The following is a 25,636-nucleotide window of genomic DNA, read 5'->3' on the forward strand; positions in this document are numbered from 1 at the left end:
CACATTTGCTTGCAGGGTACTGAAGGTATTTTGTAGTCACAGACCTGTAGTAGCAGGGGCTGTTCTCCATATGCCAGCACTCACTTAGCTTCCAGCCTTTGTCATCATCTAGGGATTCAGACTCTTGTAGCCGCAGTGTCTGAAGATCCCATTGATCTCTTTCTCTGCTGACCTCTGTCTAGAGCTGTTAGTGGTCCAGAACCTTTAATTCACTTGGTCACTCAGAACAGTGATTAAGTGATTCAAGCACATCTACCAGCACAGAACTCCTGGAGTCAAGTAGGCCATCGCTTGCTGCCCCCAACCTTCATGGGAGACCCCCAACACCTGCAGGGCTGTTTCATCTGAGCTTGAAAAGTAGCTGCTAGGGAAAGCAAGACAACATGTAACAATCTTTACTCATTCAAAAAAGTACTCCTTTTTAGATGCAGGGTCACTTTTTTCTCTTCCTGATCTGCCTGATTGCTTGACAAGAATGTGATTTAAGTTTTCAGCTCCTTCAGTGCTCTTTGTGTTGTTTTAAATGTGAACAGTTAATCTTATTCTGTGGGGGTTGTTTTCACTTTCATGTGAAATTACATGGCAACAATTTATTGTGGACTGAGCTTCAGTTAGCAGTTAGTCATCATCGAGTGAACGAACGTATTAGCATGTCACCCTGACATATATCACCCACTCTGTTAAAACACAATGTCAGCTGTAAATGTACTCTTACTACCACTGTCTTTTCACAAAACAGATCCAGCATGGTATGTCTGCAGAATGCTACTTCTGCCAAGGATCGTCCTTCTGATTTATTTTTAGAACATTGATGACCATAGTGTGGAAGCATCATAGGTACATATGAAAGTGTTAATGGCCATAAAATCACCTGCTTCCTGGACTTGTTGCTATGGAGTGCAGTCTTAGTTTGGAAACTCCTATGTAAATGCATGTATTTGTCTTTGCATTCTGTTTCCTAGCAAACTGTGATACAGTGCTACATTTGCTGTGGCTGCCCCTTGTTTCTATGTCCGCATAGTTTATAGGAACACTTCACCTGCTGCTACTAATGGTCTCTCAGAGTCCTGCAGACAAGGATGGTTTTGCCGTCTAATTTTAAGAGCTGTGATGGTGGCACTGTTTGTCTCTTTTCTGGATCTATTTTGGATTTATGTCTGGCCATGGGTTTGGAAGAGCTGCTATAAAAGCAGAAACATCTGCTGGGGTTTTATTGCTGCTTGCTTGCCAAGTCCAGCAGCAGGCCAAGCTTCAGCTGATAAGCCAAGCCCTCCCCAGGTGTCACTGCAGCCACAGGAGAGGGACTGGAATTGTCAGAGGCTATTAGGAGATTATGGCTGAGGTCATTAGCAAGTAGCAGAAACATATCCTGCTGAAGTGATGGTTGCAACTTCATAAAGTGTGCTCCACTGTTGGTAACTGTATGTGGAACCGCTGTGTTTGCAAAGCGGCAGGTCAGGTAGCAGACACACTGCTTTTAATGGCTGTTTGGAAAATGTGAGCTTGTTTAACTGTGTGGAAATTTTCATGACTTCAGATGCCTCAAAGCAACCTTGATGGTGGATCCACGTGATGAGGCAGTGAACTCCTGTGGTATGGTGAGGATTTAAAGAGATGCCTTAAAATTCCTTGTACAGGTTTTGTTCCCAGGGTAATTGTAGTAACTTAGAACAGTTATTCTTTTAAGAACGGAGATGCAGAAGCTGATACTTTAGACAACTTGAGCTCCCTTTGAGCACCGCCCAGCCTCAATCTGTGATATACAAGCAGTTTTGGAGAAACATGCCAGAAAAACCCACAAGAAATGACTCTGTGGGACTTGGTAGGTCTTTAATACACTCAGCGCAAGGCTTAACATTCTGCGGTGTCTGTTTATCTGTATTTATTTACTATTTGGGAATATTTCACTTCTTTACAAATGTGCCCAGATATTCCTTCAGTTCTTCCAGGCATTTAGCTTCAGTGGCAGAGAAGCACACTCCAATCATTGACAAAAGATGGATGTATTTACCTTTCTACAGCGTTACAACCTGGCCCTGTAATTCACTCCCTACCTCCTCTCGCCATGAGTCATCATAAAGCTGAGGTCAGCACTTCAGCAAGAAAAGTAAAAACTTCCACAAATTGAGTCAAAGAAGAGTTCCACTTACTGGAGTTTCAGTAGTCTACTATTGGTAATGCCTATTGTTAGAGGAATACACAGTAATGTGTGATGGTGTGCGAATAAAATTTATTTAAGTATTATCAGTTATTTTTTAAACTCCTAAGTGTTCTTGCTGCAGCAAGAAATCTTGCTGTTTTGATCAGAAGGCATAAGGCCAAATTCTCTTTTCTCATATATCCCAACATCCTTATTGCCTTCCAAGGACTTGCCTTGCTTGACTGTTTCTGGGAGAATAAAGTTGTTTCAAAAATATTTCAGCTGTGTGTAGTGGTTTAAATAAAAATCCTGGGCTGTAGGAAATACCTTGCATTTTTCCGTGGTGGATAATTTTAATGTTCCATGCAAGCTTCACAAGAAGATGTTTTTAAACCAATGTATTTCCTCAAAGAACGTGAGAGTATATCAAATGAGAAATTTTCCTTTGTAATTACTTTATTTCCAATCACAGCACTCCCAAAAAAGGAATCATACTGGAAGTAATACAAAGTTGTTTCTCTTCTTGCAATCTTCTTAGTAAATGCAATTTTTGAGAATTACATCTTAGCATATCCCTCTTCCTCAATGTGTCTTGGCTTCCTTGTCCCTGTGACACTGTGTTATATGGTTGAGTGTATTCATTGCAAAAAACTGTGTATGTTGAGTGTGCTTCACAGTGTACCTTTTCATATGTGCCATCAGTGGTTTCTGTGCCTTTGGAATTGAATTAATACAGCAAGGCACTAGTTTCAAAATAGATGTCCCACCTAAACTAACCATTTCCGTGAGAAAAAATGGTGATTGCAGCTAATGGAAACTAATGCAGTGTTGTGGAAGCCTGTAAAATATGAAGCCTAATTATTGGAGCTGTGCAGCAAAGTAATGAGGAGCTTAAAAATGTAACTGATAAGCAGCTCGATAATAGGGTAATGAGCAGGATGTTTGTGGTATATTGAAGGACTAATGAAGGACTGCCAAAGATAACTGTGGTGGTGTACATCAAGGCAATGCAGAGCAGGAATGTTTAAATACAGCCCTGGGAGATCCGTGGCGTATATTGAAGACACAGCACCGCTATCTGTAGGAGTTTAAATGCGTGCATGTACACTACAGAATAAGTAGTTTGGTTATAAGTAATAACCAAATAAAAATGCTTGATAAATCCACAACAGAGGATACCAGCAGGAGAAAGCATGATATGTAGGAAAAAGAAGAACTGTAACTTAAATTTCTGTGCCACATTTCTGTGTCAAATATCACCCTCATTGTAAGACACAGTTAACTTGCCACCTTCCACATTCCCTCAAATATACCATCAATTTTCTGTACTGTGCTAAGATTTTGCCTGGGTCACTCTGAGACGGAGTGAGATTGTGAAGGCTGAGATTGGAAATAACTTTCCGCAAAGGCAATTGCAACATCAGGACAGAACACTGCAGCCTGGCATGCCAGTATGGGTCAGTCAGACCAGGTCCTGTGTAGCTCTGAGGAGCAGATTGTCAGTCCTATGTAGCATTGCTTAGCTTTTGTCTTTTATTTTTAAGCACGCTGCAAAACAAGGTAGTATCTTCTTCCTTCCTTGTTTTGAAGTTAGTAACCATAGTTTCTAAGGGAAGACCTGTCTTGCTGAAGTAACCAGCAGCCTAATTCTTATATTTTTTTTTGGTCTACGTAGGAGTGCTTTTCCCTCTCAGGTCAGACAACGGAGTCAGGTACATTCTAGACATTCAGTGGAAGTCCACCTCTAGACATTGTGACGGTTTGATCCTCCTTGAGTTCTAATTGGGCAAATATTCAGGTTTTGCTTTTTTTTTGTTTTCTTCGGAGTTTTTGGAGATAGTATTTTACAGTCGGATGTGAATATATATTTATGAGCTGCTGAAAAGTTATTGCAAATAGTTGCTTGTCTTTCATTTTGCTTGCATTTAATGACTGACACTGAAGGACTCTTCATGTGTATGTAGCATGGAACCAGCTTTCATAAGTATATAAACACAGGGTTGTACTGTCTTTTATACATATCAGAGTAATACACAGCAATAGCAGTTAATTTCAGCCAGAAAGGATGTTGCGATAAACAGTTCTTAAGAATCTGGCTAACATTATCAGTAATGGATTGGTAAATAAAGCCAGGATAAATTCATTTTCATACTGCAAAAGGGAATAAAAAGAAAAAGTAGACTCTGTATCATCTAAATTTGAAGTAGTGAACAGTTTATCTGTTAGCTCTTGCCTGCAGCATTGATTGTTTAGTGTAAAACTGGATTAAATCAAAGAAACATTTCTATAATTTTTCTATTTTTGAGAGGAAAAAATGTACATAACTTCAAAAAGGCTCAACTTCTATGGAAAGCAGAGGAAGGTACCTCAGTAGATCCAGCAGCTGATGAGTAATCTGTTAATTGGATTGCTAGAAGTCATACTCTTGTATAGCTGTTGAAGAAATTTTGATCTGCATGAATTCCTGAGTATATGATGATTTAGTATTGGAACTCAACCATTATAATGTGTTTCTACTGTGAAGTAAGGCTTGGGGATTTGTGGGGAGAGAATGGTGGCGGTATTCAGAAAGATTTTGTGAGACTAACCAATGTCTTTGCAATTTTCACACTGTGTATGTGAGAGTCCTTGAAGTCTCCTGTGTTGTTCAGTTAATGAAGATGTATGAGTGTACCACCTTAATGATATTCTTCTGATTACTTCCCTTTCAGAAGGGTTTTTCCTGGCATATGTTGTTGGAATGTCTGATATAAGGGTGCCCAACCAATTGGCTGAACTGAGCGAAAAGGAATTTTCTTGGGCTGCATATACATAGGTTGCTCTGAATGTAATGCCTCCTATTTATTTCCATGGAAACTACAAGAGATACAAAGAGGACAGTAACGCTATTTGATAGAGAAAACTCTCAGCTACAAAACACTACTTTTCAACAACTTCAACAGTCACCACCATTAGCTGTCCGTTTTCACCAGCAATGAACATGAGTATCCATGCCACGTTCGTAAAAATCTGTAGCAGCGGAGGTACCCACGGTTGCTGTTACCTCTGCTGAAGTACACCACCTGACTGTGCTCACATTCGCTGTTTGGCTTCCATAAACATTCAGAAAGTGTTGATGAATGTAAATGGGTGCAGTTATTTCCACATGGAGGAATTCAGTGACACATCTTTGCTTCATACACACTTCCAAATCAGACCATATCCAGTCAACTTGCATTGCAAGCTGTGCCAGGCTGCATGCAGCCTGTGGACTGTGAGTTGGACATGCTTGGTCTGATGTATCTGTTTTAGAAGCTCCACTCCTTTACTATCCTATAAGTAGCTATGTATTTTCCTTACAGATGTTTGAAGTACAGGTGATAGTATTGTCTCCATTTTTTGAGTGAGAGACCTGAAATCTTGAACATATTACAGCTTGTACAGTTGTAGAACTTGTATCACTGAGGTAAGGAAAATGCTTAGGTTTTCAGTGTCTTCTTGACATCTCTTTAAAAGCCAGACCAGTTATCCTCAGGGTACTCTACCCTGTGATGTGGAAGTCTGGGATGGGGAGCAGAATAAACCCCCCACAGTTCAGGTGGAAACAGTTAGAGACCTACTACTCCACCTGAACTGTCAGAAGTTAATGGGGCCAGATGGGATCCACCTGAGGGTGCTGGCAGAGATGATTGCCAAGCTACTTTCCACCATCTATTCAGCATTTCTGATCAACTGGAGAGGTTCCAGAGGATTAGGAAGTTGCTAATGTGAATCCCATCTACAAGAAGGACCATAAGGAGGATTTGGGAAACTGCTTGCCTGTCAGCCTGACCTTGGTGCCAAGAAAGGTTATGTGACAGATAATCTTGCATGAGATTGCATAGCATGTGCGAGACAACCAGAGGATTAGACCAGGCCAGCGTGGGTTCAAAAACGGCAAGTCTCCTTCTATGATTGACCAGCCTGGTAGATGAGGAAAACACCAGCATAGCCTACCTACACTTCAGCAAAGCCTTTGATGCTGTCTTTCACAGTATTCTAGAGAAGCTGGCAGCCTGTGGCTTGAACAGGTACATTCTTTGCTGGGTAGGGAATAGACTGTGGGGCTGGGTCTAGAAAGTGGTGGTAAATGGAGTTAAATCCAGCTGGCTACCAGTCATGAGTGGTGTACCCCAGAGGCTGGTGTTTGGGGCCTATCCTGTTTAATATCTTTACTGATGACCTGGATGAGGGAATTGAGCGTACCCTCAGTAAGTTTACAGATGTCACCAATTTGGGAGGAAGAGTCAATCTGCCTGGGGGTAGCAAGACCCTACAGGGAGGGATCTGGACAGGCTGGATTGCTGGGCTGAGGCCAGTGGTATGAAGTTCAGTGGCATCCTGGCATGTATCAGAAATAATATAGCCAGCGGGAGCAGGAATGTGATCATTCACTTTTACTCAGCACTGGTGAGGCTGCACACTGAGTATTGTGTTCAGGTTTTGACCCCTCAATACAGATATGATAATGAGGCCCTGAAGCATGTCCAAAGAAGGGCAGCAAAGCTGGTGAGGGATCTGGACCATAAGTCTTAGAAGAAGCGGCTGAGGGAACTGGATTTTTTTAGTCTGGAGAAGAGGAGGCTCAGGAGATAACTTATCACTATCTACAACTTCCCAAAAGGAGACTGTAGCAAGGTGGAGATCAGCCTCTTCTCCTGCATAACTAGCAACAGGACTAGAAGGAATGGCCTCATGTTGTGCCACGGGAAGTTCAAATTGGATATCAGGAAGAATTTATTCACTAAAAGAGCAGTTAGGCACTGGAACAGCCTGCCCAGGGAGGTGATTGTGTCAGTGTGCTTGGAGGTGTTCAAGAAAAGCTTAGATAATATACTAAGGAACGTGGTTTGTTGGGGAAATATTGGTGGTATGTAGACGACTGGACTAGATGGTATAGGAGGTCTTTTCCGACCTTGATGATTCTGTGACTCTATGATATAGTTCATTTGGTTGTAGAATTAATCTTCAAGGAGGAAAGATAAAGGTAATCTGATTAAAATATTTGCTAAGTGTTCTAAACATTGTCTTTCTGGTACATCTCTTCAATTCACTAAAAATAAAAGGAAGAAGGAAGTGTTTTTAATTGACAATTTCTTTGAATATTAAATTTTACTTGGGATTTTGCCATTTTGACTTTTCAGATATTTTTCCTTAGCATCTCACCATCTACATTTTAATGTTTGCTATATCTATTTTACTATATACTTGTAAATAACTTTTGGAAAGACAACTAACAGACATACTGTAGGTGTGAGTTGTCAGTGGAGAGCTGTATAATGATAGTGAAGTTTGGACAGGCAAACATTTGATTCACATCTGTTTTGGTATCTGCTGCATATCTTCTCCCTCAGTGTTTGAAAGATGTACAGACTCAGAGTGTAGGTACAGCTTTAAGCTGTACAGGGCATAGATTTATTTTAGCTCAGTTAAAAAAATTACATTTTAACAGACAAGATCCACAGTTCCCCAGAGTTCAGGAGGTTTTGAAATTTCTTGTTTTTCATCAGGGTAAATTTTTGTGCCATTTGGAAGGTTTCCCAACCGTACTTTGAGCTCACTGTATTAAAACAAGATAAAAAGACATGATTCTGTCAGTGTGTAATATTGTTTTATTTTAGTGATTGCTATTTCAACAAAGTGTTCACAGAGTGACAAGTGATTTTTCCTTGAACACAAAGATGAATAATGACACGCACTTCAGCAGATGCGTACGCTTCCAAAGAATCTATTACCTAGTAGGAAAGCCTGTCAGGAACAGGTTGCGTGAGGTTCCTCGGTTTGGTCTGCCCAAGCTGGGGAAGCTGAGACCTCATGGCAGCTGCAGCTCTTCAAGGAGAGCAGAGGGGCAGCTGATCTCTGCTCTCTGGTTAGTGAGAGGACCAGAGGGAATGGCATGGAGCTGTGTCAGGAGAGGGGCAAGTGGGGGTTAGGGAAAGGATCTGTACCAGAGGGTGGTGGGCATGGCCCCAAGCTGCTGGTGCTCAGGGAGTGTTTGGGCAATGTTCTCACATTTTGGCTTTTGATTTTGGGTGATGCTGTGTGCAATCGGAAGTTGGACTAATAGGAGAAGGGAAAATGGCTTTAACCTGAAAGAGGGGAGATTTAGGTTAGGTATTAGGAAGACAGTTTTTAATCGTAGGATGCTGAGGTGCTGGAACAAACTTCCCCAAGAGGTTATGGATGCCTCATCTCTGAAGGCATTCAGGGCCAGGCTAGATGGAGCTCTGGGCAGCCTAGGTCTGGGGGAGGCAACCCTGCCCGTGGCAGGAGATTGGAACTGGATGGGCTTTAATGTCTCCTCCTTAAGCCATTTGGTGATTCTATGACTCCGTGATCCTTATGTGTCCCTTCCAACTCAGGATACTCTATGATTCTGTTATCCACATATTCTGTAGCTATTAATGGGCAGTTTGAGATAACAAGTGGATAGCTTTCTCTCTATCCACTGAAATGTCTCACAGCAAAAATGATCAATGCATCCACAGCCTTCTGAGTTGTGGGTCAGGCCCATGGTTAAGAAATCAATCCTTTCACTTCTTGCTTGGGTTTATAAAGTTCTGCTATTATGCTCCCACTGCAAATAAACTGCACTATGGAAGAATTTTTTCTAAAGTCTCCTTTTACTCCTTATAACTGTATGCTCTTATCATTTTACCTTGAAGTATTTTTTCATGAATTTCTAGAGAAGAAAGAAAATACTTTTTCCTGATAAGTACAAAAGGTTTATTCTTTTTTCCTTTCTTTTTCTTTTTTTCTTTTTTTTTTTCCCCCTTCTTAAAACTTGACATAGTATGATCGTGGTTTTTTTGCACACAGAAAAATAAAAACCAAAAAACTTATCTTCTAATTTGGTACAAAATGCATTCTGTACTGCTACGTAGTATATTCCCAAAGCAGGCATGCACTGCAGTCCCAGAATTCATCCTCCCCAACCCTGCAGCTGAGTTATTACAGAGACTTCTGTTAGTAAAATGTTGATTCTTTATATATGCAGAATTGGGGAACAGGGAACACATAGCTCAAGTAAAAAAAAAGTCTGGAAAGCCAACTAATCTTTTGGATGGTTCTTCCCTTGAGCAATGTCCTTGAGCTACAGTCTCTTGTACGTAGATTTCTTAAGGAGTAGCTGATATTCTTGGGCTGCCTCAAGAGAAGAAAGATCTTTGAGCATGAATAAATTTTTCTATAGATTCACTGATATTCTGCTATCAGCATGGTGCATCTTTATGGATATGCATTGTCCTATTGTGTCAGACTGAAATTAGAATTCTTTTTTTGCCTGATTTTTTTTTCCCCTTGAGTTAGCTCATTTGTATGGAAGAAATTAATAATTTTCACTATACTTTTTCTACCTTTCTCTGAAAATACCTTTGTTAACTAAGCATACTTTTTTGAAATAACTTTATTCTTTCTTTGTAATACTTTTTATAAGTACTAAGAATTAGAATAGGAAGTTCTGAACTGGAACTTTTTATCCTTTTTGGGCTTCCTCCCTCTACTCTTTTCATATCTTGATGCAGTTGCCATTCCCATCACTCCTGTGGTGTCACTCTCCAGTGATCCCATTGTATTAATCCTGGAATTGCCTCTTCAAGGTAAATTAGGTCATCTTTAAGGTTCAGAGAATGATTTCAGGATTTTATTACTGGGCAAGCCACTGACCTGATATTATTTCCTCAAAGAGAATATCCTGGGCTCAGTTTCCAGCGTGCATACTTGTTCTGCATGATTTCAGTACATCTGGCTGAAGTCAGTATTTTACTTTTTTCTTCAATTTCTTGTCTGTCAAACACCTCTGGCAAATTAGATTTAGCACTGTCCACCCTATTCCCCTTAGAATTTTAATTAGCTTGTTGCTAAATACCCAGTGCAGTGCAATTGTATGTATTTGATTTCTACATCATTATTTGTCTGAACCAAAGTACTCTGATTTACATTAATTTTTGTAATGCACTGTTATGTATCTGCAAACAAAACTACACTATGGATCTAATCTGTTCAGTTGTGACTATAAAATAGATATGCTTTTGGCTTCAGGCTGTGAGTATGATCTGTGTTTCACAGTCATTTTTTACCCATACACAGGGCAGGTGAATAAAGTAAATACACATGATTATTTACTTTTGTGCCTTTGTGCATAATCTAGACATATCAGAACATTTTGCGGGTGGTAGAGAAGTTGGAACTTGATGATCCATGAGGTCCCTTGCAATCCAAGCCATTCTCTGATTCTGTGCCTCATGTTTTTGATGATGACAAAACCTTAAAAAGCTACTCCAAGACCACAGCTGTAAGTTCTTGCAACACGTGGATAATTGGATAAGTGATAGCAAAGTAGCCCTCTCTATCTTCATACCACATGTCCTCTGGATTAAGTGACCTTCTTGGTGGGATGGGGACACGGGCAGATGGAAGCCAGGTGCCCTCCTGCAGGCAGGTGTGGACTGTTCTGCTTTGTGTAGCTTGAAGGAGATCTGCTCTGAGCCACCTGTCAGGGACATGGTGAGCTAGGGATTCCTTGTCTCACTTTTCCCTCTTGCTTTACTCAGTCTTGTCCATGTGAACATCAGCAATAACTCACTTGGGCAAGGAGTATGCAAGAAAGAGCCCAGTAAGGAACAATAAAAAGGGAATAATGTGCTACAGGGCTGGAATCAGTTATAGGCTGTCCTCAGTGTCATGCCGGGAGGGGCACAGGTAATGATTATCTTGGATAGACTGGACATGAGAACTGCAGTGTGTGACCACAGAGATACCTGACAGGGCACCTTCAGTCCTGTTTAAAAAGAGATGGTTATTCCAGTGAGGAGAATGTAATGTCATGGAAGTCCACCCACTAGCCATCTGTCTTAGGGAAAGCTTCTTGGTGGAGAAAGGGACAAATGCCTTAAATGAGTCCCCTTCCAAATAAGAAGGGAAAAATTGTAAATATGGAGAGACCATATGGTGTAATTTGATGCTATAAGGAACAAATGAGGCTTCACCCAAAGTGATTTAATTTTGGATGTGGCTTGCTTTGAGTTTTGCTTATTAACATTTTGCTAAACTAACGTTTTACTTGATCATTGATTTTATACCTGGCACTGCAGATGGAGGTACCTAAACCAGATGTCATTTCTTGCTGTCAGGTTTCCAGGAATTCAAGACAGTTTCTGCTTAGTGCTCCAATTTATAATATTTGTAGCTTAGTGTGTAAAAAATACTGATGGTCACGTACCTGCTTTGATTTTATTTATTCAGAACTATACTGATCCTCTGAAAAAGAACGTAAGGAGTAGATACTTTTGTCAGTACCAAAGCCTCCCAGATCTTGGGCCAAATTCTTCTTTACACAAAATCAGGTTCTGAAATTAGCTATTTTTTTTTCTGCAAAGTTGAGCAGGTACTGTTATTATTCACATAAAGCCTTTGCTCTGCTTAGCAATTTTTTCAAAACTTGTGGGTGGGTGGTGATGGAATGTTGTATGTTTTGTGCTTCTGACTCTGCTCTGGGTAGTGACAGGATGAAAACTAGCACTGCATAGACCTGTGACATAAAGACAGAGCTAGTGATATCTTTTTAGATCTGGAAAAACATTCCTATTCTGGCAGGTTTCTCTTAATAGCTTATGAGCAAAAAGAGAACAAAAGAGTAGCAGAGGAGTAATGAAAATTGATAGTTATACAAAGTGATCTTTTACTTGTTTATTTACTTATTTTCCTCAGAGCATTTCTGTGCTGAAGCCTTTAGAAGAAAGTGCTTACAGATGTTTGATTTCTTACAGGTCCTCAGATTTTGGGACGTTATACACAAAGTTGAATCTACAGCCTGGGATTGCCACTGTTATTGACAATTTCTACATTTGCCCCACCAACAAAAAAAAGGTATGTGGCAAAAAATGGTGTTTTGTACTGCAGAGGAAACTGCGATTATGTATGTGAAATGTTTTATCGGCATTAAAACATAGGGGAATGGCTTTCACCAAGTAGCTGGTCACCCTAGGTTTATCTGTGATATATCGGAGTGGAATATTTCTGATTGTTGAATAATATACAAGAGGAAAAATTGCATGAAAAATTTTGTGGCCACTAACTCCTGGGTATCGGTTTTCCATAGTTTTCCACAGAAAGGAAAAAAGCAAATCCTGTAGATTTTCAAACATCCACACAAATTCCGGGTCAAGCATTCAACCTCTTCATTCTTTTTATATGATTTCAAAGTCCTTTTGGATGTTCCTGAGTATTAAGTATAGGAATGGGACAGTCTGTCATTTAGAATGGTGTTTATCCTGTGCAAAACCTTAATTAAAAAATAACAAACACCTCTCCTTCAAACTCTTTCTTAAAAAATGTTCGCACATCATTACTGAACGAAGAAGCTTTTCATGGCTCTTTAAAAGATTAAGTGGACTTTATAAGTGAGAATGAAATCGACCCATTGAATATATTTACAGTGGATGCTATATTAGAAGCAACAAGAAGAGTGATTATGAGGGAAAAAAAACAGTAAGAACAACCTTTCTATGTCTGCAAAATTTAAACTGCAAGAATAGTGAAAAACATTGTGAATAACACAAACGCAGTGGGTCTTCTGTGAAGTAAGAATTTTCTCTTGATAGGGACCTTTTAACTACAGTGTAATACAGAAGAATTGATTTCATGCAGAGGCCACTGATTGGAAGGACAGTCTTAGTTGTGATTGTCTGTCTATTCTGCTTAATGAAAAATCAGTGGAATTTGGTGAGGCTGCCTGGATGATTAAGTGCATATTTCATTTCTCTTGCAATTGTGACTGTTTTTTTTGTTTGTGTTTGTGTGTGTGTGTGTGTGCGTGTGTGTGTGTGTGGAGTGGAACTACCACCAAACACGTGAAGATTCTGTGCACTGTCTATCTCAAAACTAAGATTTACTGTTTATTTCAAGTCCAAAAAGAATTTAAAAAAATCTTTACCCATTTCAGTTTCTGGATTGAAAGGTAAAAGGATGAGAGCTCAGTGGGAAATTTTTCCCATCTCACCCAGCTAGAGCATAAAAGCCTGTACAGCATGTCAGTGACTGTGTGATTGTGCCAGTTGTCTGGCAAAATAAACAGTGTTAAGATCACTGCTGAATTTCAAGCCTGAAGGACACACTGAGGTTTACAAAAAAATCTCTCATGTTAACACTATCTTAGAAAAACCTGTTTTCTACACAAGTCAACTTGAAGACTTTAGAGATATAAATTCAGCTTAGTGAACCAATATTACATTGCAATCCACTTCTGATAGAATCTTTTCTTTTTGGTAGTCATTAAATATGCTATTTTCATGTTGAGTTTTGCTTCTCAGTAGATGGTATTCAGTAGTATGCAAAGAACAAAAGCAGAAGAACGAAGGATTTCTAGGATCTGAAATTATTCCAGGAGAAGATATGTGTATACATGTAAATGTACATATATACACATGTACATGGTTGTAACAAAGCTGAAAGGATTGGGATCAAACAATGTAGTCGGCATCTTCAAACTGGACTTGGAGGGGTTGGGGTCACACCTAGCAAGTAAGTGGGAAGTCTCCATGTCACAAGAACTTTGTCATTGGACACAAATGCTACCAGCTGATTTCACGAAAGTCTTTTGGAAAGATAGAAGAAAATTTCTCCCTTATCTCTCTTCTTCAGCACAGATGCATTAGGACAGAAGAAAACATTTGACCTGAGCAGAAGTCTCAGGATTTGACCTCATACTGATGTTACTAGATTTCAGATTGCTGTGGTGTGGGTTTTCTTCAACCAGTATACATCTTTTGAAATATGCTGAAACTGGGAGCTGTGATGGAGTGCTGACTGTGCTTCCTGGCACTGAGCATGCACTTTAAATTTAAGGCATAAGTAGTCCCATGCTATCACTTAGTGTTTATGGACTGGGAATGTGCATGAAAGCAAAGATAAAAGCCATTGACAGGGATTTTTTGAATACTTTGCATATTAAATGTTATTCTGTGCTTTCATTTTGTTTACATGTTGTAGACCTCATTTGTAGAAGAACTGATACTGCAAATATAATGATCCGCATTTCTACCTCATTGTCATCAGATCTTTAATCTCACCTGGTTTTCACTCTGTAGAATTTAGGTGTTTTGTCAGCTCTTCTCCTTCTGTAGTCCATAGGTAGTCCATAGAGTAACTTGGGTCCCTCTAGGCAGTTTATCCTATTAAGGTCATTGTACTTACGAAAGTAAGACTGAATGGTCTTATATGTGACTTTGTTACTCTAGCGAGTTCACACAGATATATATATTAATGGAATTAAATATTTACAACAAGGCTCCAGTCTTGTTCTTAGGTTAGCATTATTTCTTCAGGTTTATCTCTGCCTATATACCAGCTTTTGGAGTGCATTAAAGTTGCACTCAATGTGCCTGCAGTCTTTGAGGTATAATTATGCTATAAAGACCAATGGACTTGCAAGTGATCTTTATACAGAAAATGTGAAATTGTACTGGAAATTTTTGAACCCTATGAATTGCTCATTTGTACTTTTTTAAGATGTGTCCGAAAAAAAGATTTGATACTACTTATCTTCCCTGTGCCATTTGTCAAGTAGTTAAAATTCCACAGAATCATAATGGTGTTTATGATTAAGTGCATTTGCAAGTGCAGAGGTTAGAAGCAGATAGTGCTCCATGGAAAAGGGATTGTATTCAAACAAAACACAATGAAGCATTTTCAGCATAAGCTATAGGAATGCAGGGGGCTTTCAAGTAGCTGGTGGAGGGAAGGAAATCGATTTATAAACCCCCCTGAATCCATCAGAAGTGTCATGTTTCTTTTTCTCCATTACTCTTCTGTGAGTGAGTTGTGATGTCCATAGGTCTGCCAGAAGAATCAGTATGGAATTATATCAAGATCATGTCTACAAAATCTTTTGTACATAGAGTTCTCTCTGTCTGGGTCTTGTTCTGTCTGAATGCACCAGAATTCTGATGTAATAATTGCGTTGCTGTGGTTGTCACAGGACTGAATCTATGAAAGCCAGTTTTGACAAGAAATGACGACAAAGCTCTGAGAATAGAGCTTTAGAGAGCTTTGTGTTACTCTGAATAGCCTTTCTAATGAAATCACGGTATGAAGGTGTGAGCTGTGGCTGTTCTCGATGTGATTGAAAACTGAACTGTTGTCAGGAAGCAGCACAAGGAGGAGACATTCACTCCTACCTGCAAAAGACCATGTAGGCTCACTCTGAATTACTATGAGACACTAATTGAAAGTTTACACTTCCTGAGTATATATTATTATTTGCTTTATGTTCCAGTTGCTTTTAGTGTGATAGAAACCTGCAACCAGAGCCAGGGAAACTATTAATCATGTTGTTCTTAAATGATGCTGGAAAGTTGTAGGGTAATGAGTGTGAGATCTCGTATGCAGCCTCTGACAGTAAATTCTGAATTTGAAATACTTTTTCATTGATCAGTGACGTAAAATAGTTTTAGTCTATGCAGTCCTCAAAGTACTGTGCATTGATAAGGGATATTCTTGTACCTGAAACAACAGAATTTATGTAATTATCTTGTTTGCAGTAATTACTCTGTGCTGATTGTATCAAGTAATGCAGACATTCTAGGATGTACCACAGTGTGAATATAATTGGATCTGTATCCTCTGTTTTCCAAGCCAGCATTATAACTGTGGTTATGAACTGATGCACACAATTCATGGAATAGGAAATTACAATTTCCATAGTGTCAATCTGGAGTCAGCTAAACAAGGTAAATTCTTTTCATAGAAGACAAAAGTTAGAAGAATTCACATACACTGAGCTAAATTGACAACAGTACGTAACATTTTTGTAGGTCATATATGCTGCTTAGTGTAGAAGTTACATATTTATTTTAATTCAGTATAAAATTGATGGGGAGGAGCTAAATGAAAATGCTTATCTTTTCCCACATTTTAATTTTCATTGATGCATCTGCATTTGATGCATCCATTGTTTCGGATATACACTTTTTGGAAAGTAGCAGGTAAGCAGTGTATATTCAAGATTTTCACATTAACAGAAAATAAATGTTTATTGTGTCTATGTTAATAGATAAATGGGTTGAACAATTACATTCTCATCTGTCGCAATAACCAATAGCTTCATGATTTTCCAAAATAAGGGGCAAGGTGGCAATTGTGTCCTTTTGCTTGACAAACCTTGCAGAACATATAAAATAGTAATGAGAGTATAGGTTATCCTGACAATATTTTATGTCCCGATTCTTTAAAAATTGTATACATTTACATGAGATAGCAAAATGATATTTTCCACTGCTATAAAAGTCTTCAAGAAGCATCTGGGTTGAGCAACATTTGTAGTCACTAATCAGTAAATTTGTTTTGTCCTTTCAGAGCAAAACAGTCAGTAGTGGAAGGTACCAAAAAGCAGCATGGTTGCGTTTACTTGTAAGGAATAATTGTACTCCATTATCAGTTTCCTTAGAGAGAATGCCAGTACGTCTAGAAACATACAGAACAGAATTATCTTACACTTTTTTTGTAGTAATTGGTCTCAGCTAAGAAATTATGTCTTTCAATAACCTGAGTAGTTTCTTCAGGAAGGTTTCACTTTGAAATTGCAGGACAGCCACTAAGATGATCAGTGGGCTGGAGCACCTCTCCTATCAGGAAAGGCTGAGGGAACTGAGGTTGTTTAGCTTGGAGAAAAGAATGCTCTGGGGAGACCTCATTGTGACCTTCCAATACTTGAAGGGAGTGTATAAACAGGAGGGGGAATGGCTGTTTACAGGTGTGGATAGTGATAGGACAAGGGGGAATGGTTTTAAACTGAGACATGGGAGATTTAGGTTAGATATGAGGAGGAAGTTTTTCACACAGAGTGGTGACACGCTGGAACAGGTTGCCCAAGGAGGTTGTGGATGCCCCATCCCTGGAGGCATTCAAGGCCAGGCTGGATGTGGCTCTGGGCAGCCTGGTCTGGTAGTTGGTGACCCTGCACATAGCAGAGGGGTTGAAACTAGGTGATCATTGTGGTCCTTTTCAACCCAGGCCATTCTATGATTATGAAGTGTTCTTTTCTGATAGTGTCACCATTAAGTTTTATTCTAGTGATGCACTATCAAAATACAGATGTCACCTGACTACTTAATTTTGCTTTAGACTTCCATCCAGGGCTGTCCATTCATCCTCGGTTTTTTCCAGATGCTTCCAGAAATATGCCCAGTAATAAAAAATTTATCCCACCCATATTTTGCTACTAAGTGGCTTTCTGGGAGAAGCAGTCCTGTGCATAAATCCCAGGTTTCTTCATACACAGCTGATGAGCAATTGCCCAATTGATGTCCAGTCCAGAAGAGTACTACAGGGAAGTGGAATTACGAAGGCTAAATAAGTTGAGCTGTTAGTTAGGAGTCACCATCCACAGCAGAGTACCGCTGAAACCAAGCCATACAGGGAGAAGATTTCATGGTTGCACTTTGATAAATGTGTGTTGAAAAAAATCTACTAAAGATTTGAGAAGCTGAAAGTGAAGCAGCTGCAAATGAAGACCATAGATAGAACCTGGCTGGAACATAGATTGGAATCTGGCTATTAGAAAAGTACTGGGGCTAAATGCTGACTGAATGGAGGTTAGGAACTGCAACTTCCTCTGTCTGACTGATTCCCGCTGTGTTTGAGAAACCGTGGCTTTTTCAAACTTTGCATATAAGCAGGACTGAATCAGAAATATATAACTAGCAGGATTTTTGCATTCTAGATTTTTGCAAACTAGCAGGATTTTTGCATTCATTCTCAAAACACCTCTAATAATTCAAAAGTAATAGCAGTATTACAGTATTTAAATATGCTATCTCCTTTAATCAATTGCCTTTGAATATTTTTTTCTATATCTGTTGGAGAAAAATTGTTTTGGTTTGGTTTCTGTAAAGAGATTTAGGCACTTTCTTTGCACTTCATCCTGATCTTCTACATACAGAGCTTGAAAGGAATCCCATTTCTCGCTGAATAGATGCATTGTTGTCTTTGAGTACTTTTTTGCAGGCACTTTTAGAACACTGACTCATATACAGTTTGAAGCTGCCTTTAAATTCTGTTCATTTCAGTTTTGCTCTGTTTGACCTCTAAAGGTTTTATTGTTCAGCACCTGTAGACCATAGTATAAGGCTGCAGTTTGTTTAAAAAAACAAAACAAACAAACAAACAAAAAAACACAAGCAAAACATAAACAAAATGAAAACATCTGAATAACAGTGCAAGTTTAATGAGGACTAGTCTGTAGGTTTACCATTGCATATACTCAGTAATGTAGAGGGTATGTGGGCTAAATGGGTGAACACTTGAACAGTCATTATTATTATTATTTTAGATTATTGTATCCTATTATTCTATGTGATACTTACTGTAGAGATCTCAATTTAAGCTTTTGAACTAACCTCCTGCTTTGATTTTCTGGCCTAATATATAAGTTCTGCATTCTCTTGTGCTCAAGTAAAGTTATTCTAAAGAAAAATAGTCCTGTCTTTACCACATGCTTATTATAGATTCTTTTGTTCTGTTTTTATGAATTTCCTGTCTAAAACTCATTTATCACAAATGCAGACCAACAACTACAAAAATCCTAATGTTAAATTAAGTTTACTGTAGTGAAGCTAAATATAAAAAGACTACTGTGTGGAAGTAAAACATAAAGAAATTTATGTGAAAATGGAAAATACTTTTGAACAAGTGTTAAGATGCACTGTGCATATTATTCAGCACTTCAAAGGTGTCCATTTATCTCCCAGTAGTTTTGGGAAGAGAAGGAAGCCAAGCATCATATTTTCAAAAAGGAGAAACTCTAGACTGAAAAACATTGTTTTTGAAGGCTGTATTACTGTGAGAACGGTAGATTTTCTCACACAGTATAGAGCTTGAAGACTTAAGGAGGCAAATTTTTTAAGTAATGATCCAAAGAGAAGGTATACACGTGAGAGTGACATCTACCATGGGTAAAAGAATGGGGCCCTGGACAACTTAATCTAGTGTCTTGATCTAATGCTTGGCAACTCTACCCACGTCAGGGGAGTTGGAACTAGATAATCTTAGAGATTCCTTCCAACCCAAGCCATTCTGTGATTCTAACAAGAAATAGTAGGTTAGCGTAATCTTTGCAAAAGTAAAGAGCAGAAAAGAGAGACAAATTGGAAAGAGGGGAATGATAAAGAGTTAGTAACAAGCATCTTACGGTACATGACAAGTAATTGGCTGCCTCATGTGCTAGAATGAAGTGGATGCAGTTGAGTCTACAAAACAGTCAGATTTCCTCTAAAGCCAGCATGCATGAGATAAGGTCTTTCTTTGATGAATTTAGACTATTTATATCTACAGCAATTATCCTCTGTGTTAAGATTACTTTCATGCAATTATTTACTGATATGCAACATGCCCTGAGGTATATTTATTATCAAGGTTTCTGTGTTACTGAAGAGAAGAAATTGGAACCCTTTCATCTCAACTCAGTCTAAGCGCAGCAATAACTAACTACCAGGAGAATCTTAAGGAGATAACATGAAAACTGCTACACGGTATTTGAAAAAAGATGAGTAATACTCTTCAGGAAATCTGCAAGGACAATGTGCAGTCGGCATATTCCCCAGACATCCTCAAAATAATGATGTAACAAATTTGAAACATATTCACCATGCTTGCTGATGGATCTTCTGCAGCTCCTGGGGACCTGTGTGTTTCCTCCTCATTTCTCCAGTGATGGAGCAGCAGCATGAGTCCCAGCTTCCATGTTTCATGCTCTTTTAGCTTTTTCCAGTCTGCTTCTCTTTACTGTAACTGCTCAAATTCCCTCTACTCACCCTGGCCACACAAACTCCTTTTGCTCTCCTGGAAGCAGAGATGCAGCAAGCCTATTTTTCTTCTGGAGCTGGCATGGAAGCACAGTGGAAATGTATGGGGTTTAAATTGCTGGCAGCATGGTCATCCCATTGTGCAGGGCTGGAAGAGCCCTTACCCCACTGAGAATCCCTCTGGTTGCTGCTACCCATCCTTACTAGCAGTAAAACTGTTGCCTGCACTGCTTAGCTGCTGCAGTCTCACTACCATGGCACAAACATTTGTAAAAGTGAAAGGACTCCTAAACTAAACGTCACAGCTGTATTCCAGTGATTTTGTTTATTCCAACCTCTAAAGCAATGCTTTCTGATACTCACTAGAAGGGATGAATATAACTGTTTTCTTACTTGGGTCTAATTCTGGAATTATCCTCAGTTCTTGGGTGGGTGGGTGGGTGGGGTGTGACAAATGCATTGTAGGATATGACTACATGTCCTTCTCTTGCAGCCTGTACCATTTATTTGAGTAAAATCATCAAAAATTCATGCAAACATAAAACAGGATTTTTCTTCATTTCCCACTGTGTGCTTCTATCAGGCAGAGGAAGATTCTTACTCATGGAAAGTGCAATCTCGTGTTTAAATAAGCCAGCTCTGAGGCCCTCTGACAGTGGTCTCTTTCACAGTCTGTGGCAGAGACAAGTTTTTTCCATCTGTGAGAGCAATGCACCAGGTTGCTGTAGTCCCTCTATTCCTGCAGATTACTGTCAAATAGTGGATCCCTCATAATTCCTGATTTGCTATCATTATCTATCTGTTGATTCATTTACTTATTTTGAGTGGAATGCCCTGCAAACACCTTTTGTCACATATCTGATTGGCATTTCTCCCTCCATTTTTTTCATGATTTTTTTACCAGTCTTTCTGTCCCTTCATCTCCCAATCTCCTTCTAACTTTCTTAGTGTTTTTTCTCCTTTCTTCTGTTTGTAAGCATTACTCTTTTTTATAACTTGCAAGTAGTTTCTGAATGTAATTAAACCTTTTTCTTTCACACTTACAATTACTGAAGAACAATATTACTGAGACAAATGTAACCAATAGTTTACATTTCTATTTAGGATTGTTATTTTGTTGGGGTATTAATAAAAACTTCTGCATAACTTTATTTGGTTAATGACAAAAACTATGGACAAATCAATAACTGTAATTCACAAAATGAATCTCCTCAGCAGCAATACTGGGATGATTCAATCAGGGAGCTGTTAGCCAGGAGACCTGACTTCAATTTCTATGACCTTGAGTAATCCTCAAGTGCTCTGATGCCCGGCTTCCCATTGCCTTGAACAGTGTAATATCATTTGCCCTTTGGAAAAAGCATTTTGCCATGCTACGATTTGACAATCTACGTTGAGGTCAGATAACAAAGTTTTCCAAAAAGTGTGGAATGAGTCTGCATTGGTTTCCTTATTTATAAACTTCAGACAGTAATACTAAACTGCAGAGTGTTTGTGATTATATATAGTAATAAATTGTAAGTAATATATAATAGCATGTAACTATAGCATATCATGTATAAATTACATTATATCATATAATGCATAATACATATATATGTATTGTGCGTATATATATGTAATGTGTAGTATATATAATAATAAATGCTGAGTATTTTTAGGATATCATTCTGAGAGGAATGGATATTTATTTATAAGGTGTTTCTTGAGTTTTATTCCTGCAGGACTGAACAGCATTTTAAGATTTGCAGCATGGTGAAAATAATTGTTATAAATAAGTTCCTATGTTTTTCAAGATTGCTTAACATTTATCAAATATGGTTGTTTCAAGTCATAGGTAATAATTTGAGTATGATGGCAGCATTTCTGCTCTCACATAAATGTGGAATTTAAACTACTTGCCCCGAGCAGAACAGGATTAATTTCTGCTCTGATTGCTGGAGCTACAATTTATGGGTTTACAATCCTATTCTCAGTCCTCTAAACAATATTACCGCTCCAGGCATCAAAATAGCATTTAGATTCAACTTGAAAATGTTCTCTTTCTTTTCTGGAAGACTCTAAGTGTCTGCAAGGAGATCTTGTGGAAAGATCTGGCAAGAATAGTGCCTCAGGTAGTTCTGAGGGATTGTGCAGTGTTTAGCTTTTAAAGCTTGGTGCCAAAAACTGGTGACTACTGGTTGCATAAAGAGCTCTGCTTTCAAGGTAACTATGGCTACGAGAATTGGACTGGCATCAGTGGGAGTAAGCAAACATCCCATGTCCATTTAAGATATTAAATGCAGTGGAGTCGGTCATCTTTAATATTAATATGTGTCCTGTTTATTTAATTCCATCGTACCTGTGAACGATTTTTTTTCTGCATTGCATCACGTTATAGGATTTTCTGTGCTTAAGTACTTTTACAGTTTGTTTATGATGCAGTGTAGGCGAGCATAAATCAGGGTGCTTTGGCTTAAGGTTTGAGTCCGTCCATGAGAATAATAGTGTCTTGTTCTTTCTCTGGGCTCCAGCAAAGACAACACTTCTGTTACGTGCTGTAGCTGAAGGTTAGAGAGGTGCTTTTCTGCTCTGCATTGGAGCAGGAGGTCTGGCGCCTTGTGCTCACCAGAGCCCTGGTACATGGGGTTTCTGCTGTGCTTTGGGACTGAAACACAGAAAGGCTCTTTGGAAACTCTCCCTCAGAGTAGAGCACTGCAAGGCCTAGCCATAATTTTTGCTTGACATAGACAGATTAAGTCTATAAAGCTTCTCTTTCTGGAATAAAATGCTGTTCTGTAAATCGTAATGCTCCATTCTAATATTGTTTGGTATATTGTAAGACCATATTAAATCCACTTGTGAGTTGTAGTCTGCCATAAGATCTCAAAATCTTATGTGCTTGTGGATGATTTTGAGTCACCTGTTAATAGTTCTGGAAATTCTGAAGAGGTTATATGATTTCCATTTTACAGATGTGGAAACAGAAAGTTGTAAATGACTTGCTTGGGAAATAAATGAGAGAAATTTAATAATATGCTGTGTGTCTAAGCCAGCTTCAAGCACAGAGCTACCTTTCTGCCCCTCACCAAAATAAGAGATTATTTAAATTGGATGCATATGCAGAGATGGGTTTGTAGGAGGTCTGTTGATACTGTAGATATCATCAGTGGCCAGATATGTATGAAAGGTTATTCTTGAAAAAAAATCAGAATTGATCATAATTGTAGTGTGAATGACTGAAATCTGGAAAGTAGTTTCAATAGGAAAATCATAATTAGCTTTAAGCAGGAGCCAAGCAGTTTTTTTTTGTTGTTGTTTTTTGGTGTTATGACTTTTCAGGATTAAATAGATGAATACACAAAATTTGATAAAATGTTCAGCAGTACATTGTTTAAGAGTGAAGATGTGACTTTTGTACCAAATGTCTTAAGAACTTTACAAAAAGCTAATTTGTGATGATGACAAGGAAAGTTCAAAAGCTGTTGGGGGCAATTTGAACTGCATCTTTAAAAAGCTATACTCAGGAACAAAGGGAGATAAATATAGATCTAGGACCTTATTTTAAGATGCTCTATTGGAAAACATTGGTCCTGTGTTTCTGCACAATTTAATGAATTCACTTTTTACTCAGCACACAAGACTACACCTTGAGTACTGTGTTCAGTTTTGGGCACCTCACTACAAGAAAGACATTGAGGCCCTGGAATGTATTCAGAGAAGGGCAAGAAAGCTGTGAGGGGTCTACAGCAGGAGCTCCTCTACTACAGAGGAGTTTCTGAGGGAGCTCGAATTGTTTAACCAGGAGAAGAGGAGGCTCAGGGTAGACATTATTGCTTTCTACATCTCCCTGAAAGGAGGTTGTGTCGCAGTGGGGATTGGCCACTTCTTCCTCCTTCCCCACTAACTAGTGATAGGAGGGGAGGTGATGACCTTAAGTTGCACCAGAGGAGGTTCAGGTTGGATATTAGGAAACATTTCTTCTAAGAAAGAGTGGTGGTTTTGGAACAGGCTGCCCTGTGGGGTGGTGGAGTTACTGTCCCAAGAAGCGTTCAAGGGAAGTGTAGATGTGGTACTGAGAAACATGATTATTAGGCATGTTGGTGATGTGTTGATGATTGGACTGGATGATCTTAGAGATCTTTTTCAATCTTCTATGAATCTTCATGTGCTTTAACTCATTCACCATGTAAAACGTGGCTTGATTAGGATAAGGTCAGGAATGTTTTTCAATCCTATGAGGAATTCTGAAAAAATTATACCCTAACTTACAGATGAAAAAAACTTACAAAAGAGGTGATGGATCTAACATAAGGAAAAATAGTTGTGATTAAATGAGAAATTTTGGTTAATCTATGCCTCTCTTAAATGTAGTGTTTTAAAAATATCCTGATATTTACTTAAAGAAATCATAAATGCTCCAAATAAAAGTCAATATTTGAACTAGGAAGTTTATAAAAATCAAAACATGTTCTGGAAAACATAGACTTTGCCATTTCAGAATTTTATGACCAAAATTTATTTATTTATTTATTTTTGAAAGTGTCCTGACATTTCATTTATCTTATCTATTAAAGTGTGAGAATCTTACAGATTTTTTTCTCTGACATCTGGATATCTGGTACCTTGTCAACTTGCTTAGCAATTATGACTCTGAGTTTATCTCAAAGCATTAATGTATTCTGTTTTACTTACATATTTTTTTATCCCCATAGGGTTCCTTGATTCTTTTTTTTTAAATGAAGACATTAGGAGGCAAAGTCATCAGACTGATACTCATAGACTGGATGAGACACTACCAGATTTGTCTTTTTTTTTTTTTCCTGCATTAAAAAATCTCTGATTTAGGTAATTATGAGTTGTTTATCTTCTTTGAACATTCTGATAGCACATTGGGTTGTTTTTTCCCCCTCTTCTCTTTGCTGGTGAAGCTAATGCACCTTGTCAGAGGCTGAGTCTGACACTTTGCCATTCCTTAACACTGCTGTGTTATCTGCCACTGCATTTAAGTCATGTTCACAAATGTAAGCTAAGTATCAACCAGTTAAAACCCAGAGAGAGGCAAAATCTCTAAATGCTCATGATAGCGAATAAACGTTATTGAAAGTCACTGTGTGGTATGCTGACAGAACCCAAGAGTCTCCCTGTCTGCCTTCCTTGCTGATTAGTTTATAAGCTTCAGTCAACAAAATTATCCACAGAGAACACTGTGATTGTAAAGTGGCAGTGATGTCTACTGTGGCAGGGGGCTGTGGGCTGTTATTAGAAATCTCAAAAAAGGGTCTATTCCTAAAGCTATAGCAATTTTTATCAAATCATCAAAAGGTGAAAGAATGACATAAGTTCGCACAATAATTTTTAAATCCCTATTTTAATCCAGTAAATATTTGTTGATGGCTGGAGAGTAGAATACTATTGTGCTTCTTCCCTGAAGGATTTTAGTTTTCAACTTATTTTGGTTCTTAAGGAATGGCAAGAATGAAGATGAAACCTCCCGTGTAGGGCTTGCCCAGCTCTGTTGTACTATATTATATGGTAATCAAGCATACTTCAGATTGATGACCTTTCATCTAGGGCTGTTGTTTAACAGCATACAGTGCTGCAATCTGGGCTTTTGTGTGTTTCAAGTATTGATTTTCCACATAGAGAGAACTGCAATAATAACCTGGGGAGGTCTGGCAGCACGGTGACCTGGTTTACT

At 38.7% G+C, this 25,636-nt stretch overlaps 1 long non-coding RNA gene across 2 annotated transcripts; it reads left to right on the forward strand.

The window, feature by feature from the left end:
• Nucleotides 1–501: 501 nt before the first annotated feature.
• Nucleotides 502–24,835, forward strand: LOC109367428. Of its 2 annotated transcripts, XR_004159704.1 has the most exons (4): nt 502–513; nt 6,940–6,943; nt 11,926–12,025; nt 24,651–24,835. It is a non-coding gene; the product is annotated as an uncharacterized LOC109367428 (long non-coding RNA). The 2 variants fall into 2 exon arrangements; XR_004159703.1 differs by lacking the exons at nt 502–513; nt 6,940–6,943; nt 11,926–12,025 and adding exons at nt 15,131–15,347; nt 15,791–15,885.
• The last annotated feature ends 801 nt before the right edge of the window (nt 24,836–25,636 follow it).

The sequence above is a fragment of the Meleagris gallopavo genome, chromosome 4 (genome assembly GCF_000146605.3).
Source record: "Meleagris gallopavo isolate NT-WF06-2002-E0010 breed Aviagen turkey brand Nicholas breeding stock chromosome 4, Turkey_5.1, whole genome shotgun sequence".
NCBI lineage: Eukaryota > Metazoa > Chordata > Aves > Galliformes > Phasianidae > Meleagris > Meleagris gallopavo.